Below are 2500 nucleotides of genomic sequence, written 5' to 3' on the forward strand. Positions count from 1 at the left end.
ACGTACTCTTGAACTCTCTCTTCAAAGTGCTTTTCAACTTTCCCTCACGGTACTTGTTCGCTATCGGTCTCGTGGCCGTATTCAGTCTTAGGTGGAGTTTACCACCGACTTTGGGCTGCACTCTCAAGCAACCCGACTCTGAGGAGCGCCCCTCCCGGGAGGCAAGCGCGGAGGTCGCACGGGCCTGGCACCCTCTCCGGGCCGTGGCCCCGTTCAAGAGGGACTTGGACTCTCCGGCGCCCCTCGGGAAATTGGACGCTCCCAAACGCCACAGCGCTCGGCGCCCCGCGGGGGGCGCGAGCTTTGGCCCTGGAGTCGATCCCTGTTCGCTCGCCGTTACTAAGGGAATCCTGGTTAGTTTCTTTTCCTCCGCTTATTAATATGCTTAAATTCAGCGGGTGGTCTCACCTGCTCTGAGGTCGGCCCAAATGATATAGTTGCCCGTGGAGAGGGAGTAATAACCGAGCCCCCACCGATCCGCAGGCGAACGCCGTCAAAAAATAACGAAGCGTCTCACCTCGACCGGCGGGGACGGGTCTCGCCCAATCTCCCGCAGAGCCCCCTATCAATCCGGGCGACGATCCATCCCAGCGAGGGATGCTCGTCGCCCCAGTACGCAAACGTTTCCGTTCGCGAACTGAATTGCCGGCCCTCAGCCAGGCGTAGCCCGGGAACAAAATCCGAGGGCTGCAATGTGCGTTCGAAACGTCGATGTTCATGTGTCCTGCAGTTCACAATTCGACGCGCAGTTAGCTGCGTTCTTCATCGATCCACGAGCCGAGTGATCCACCGTTTAGAATTTCTTTCTTTCATTTCATTTTATGTAAAAAATTCGTTTCATCGAAACATACAAATTGGGAATTTTTTCCCTTCTTTGCGAGCGAGTTGGGCGTGTGTCTTTTAAAGCCGGCTTTTGAAAGCCGGGCACCCGACTGCTCGCCTTCTTTTTCCTTTTTCTCTTCACCATTTCGTTCCAAAGCTACGATTTTATAATCGAAAGCTGTAATGATCCTTCCGCAGGTTCACCTACGGAAACCTTGTTACGACTTTTACTTCCTCTAAATGATCAAGTTTGGCCATCTTTCCAGCAACATCGGCGCCACCGGTGTTGAGGCGGCGAGCGCCGCGCACCAGTCCGAAGGCCTCACTAAATCATTCAATCGGTAGTAGCGACGGGCGGTGTGTACAAAGGGCAGGGACGTAATCAACGCGAGCTTATGACTCGCGCTTACTGGGAATTCCTCGTTCATGGGAAACAATTGCAAGCCCCAATCCCTAGCACGAAGGAGGTTCAGCGGGTTACCCGGGCCTTTCGGCCAGGGAGGACACGCTGATTCCTTCAGTGTAGCGCGCGTGCGGCCCAGAACATCTAAGGGCATCACAGACCTGTTATTGCTCAATCTCGTGCGACTAGGAGCCGCCTGTCCCTCTAAGAAGATAGCTACGTCGGAAGCATAATAGATTCCGACGCCTAGTTAGCAGGCCAGAGTCTCGTTCGTTATCGGAATTAACCAGACAAATCGCTCCACCAACTAAGAACGGCCATGCACCACCACCCACCGAATCAAGAAAGAGCTCTTATTCTGTCAATCCTACCGGTGTCTGGGCCTGGTGAGGTTTCCCGTGTTGAGTCAAATTAAGCCGCAGGCTCCACTCCTGGAGCTGCTCTTCCGTCAATTCCTTTAAGTTTGAGCTTTGCAACCATACTTCCCCCGGAACCCAAGAGCTTTGGTTTCCCGGAAGCTGCCCGCCGAGTCATAGAAGGAACTTCGGCGGATGGCTAGCTGGCATCGTTTATGGTTAGAACTAGGGCGGTATCTGATCGCCTTCGAACCTCTAACTTTCGTTCTTGATCAACGAAAACGTTCTTGGCAAATGCTTTCGCATCGGTTCGTCTTGCGACGATCCAAGAATTTCACCTCTAACGTCGCAATACGAATGCCCCCGTCCGTCCCTATTAATCATTACCTCGAGTTCTGAAAACCAACAAAATGGAACCGAGGTCCTATTCCATTATTCCATGCACACAGTATTCAGGCGACCAACGGCCTGCTTTGAGCACTCTAATTTGTTCAAAGTAAACGTGCCGGCCCACCAAGGCACTCGGTGAAGAGGACCAAAGAAGGATAACGGAGCCTCGCGGACCCCACCGGCAGGACGTCCGGACCGGCCAGTTGAGCACCGACAAGCGGCGAACCGACCGTCCGAGACACACCTCCGACTACGAGCTTTTTAACCGCAACAACTTTAATATACGCTATTGGAGCTGGAATTACCGCGGCTGCTGGCACCAGACTTGCCCTCCAATAGATCCTCGTTAAAGGATTTAAAGTGTTCTCATTCCGATTACGGGGCCTCGGATGAGTCCCGTATCGTTATTTTTCGTCACTACCTCCCCGTTCCGGGAGTGGGTAATTTGCGCGCCTGCTGCCTTCCTTGGATGTGGTAGCCGTTTCTCAGGCTCCCTCTCCGGGATCGAACCCTGATTCCCCGTCACCCG

General features: G+C 53.8%; 3 non-coding genes across 3 annotated transcripts in view; all 3 read right to left on the minus strand.

The window, feature by feature from the left end:
• The window catches only part of LOC139691650 (large subunit ribosomal RNA), a 4023-nt gene extending 3601 nt beyond the window's left edge, over positions 1 to 422 (minus strand). Inside the window, exon 1 of the ribosomal RNA XR_011701658.1 lies at positions 1 to 422. This exon is cut by the window's left edge and continues 3601 nt beyond it. This is a non-coding gene — a ribosomal RNA (large subunit ribosomal RNA).
• A 224-nt stretch (positions 423 to 646) lies between these two features.
• On the minus strand, positions 647 to 801 carry LOC139691613 (5.8S ribosomal RNA). Its single transcript, XR_011701623.1, has one exon. It is a non-coding gene; the product is annotated as a 5.8S ribosomal RNA (ribosomal RNA).
• Positions 802 to 1003: 202 nt separating this feature from the next.
• The window catches only part of LOC139691644 (small subunit ribosomal RNA), a 1865-nt gene continuing 368 nt past the window's right edge, over positions 1004 to 2500 (minus strand). Inside the window, exon 1 of the ribosomal RNA XR_011701653.1 lies at positions 1004 to 2500. This exon is cut by the window's right edge and continues 368 nt beyond it. This is a non-coding gene — a ribosomal RNA (small subunit ribosomal RNA).

This window comes from Hetaerina americana, unplaced genomic scaffold, assembly GCF_022747635.1.
Source record: "Hetaerina americana unplaced genomic scaffold, ioHetAmer1.1.p SCAF_382, whole genome shotgun sequence".
In the NCBI taxonomy this organism is placed as follows: domain Eukaryota; kingdom Metazoa; phylum Arthropoda; class Insecta; order Odonata; family Calopterygidae; genus Hetaerina; species Hetaerina americana.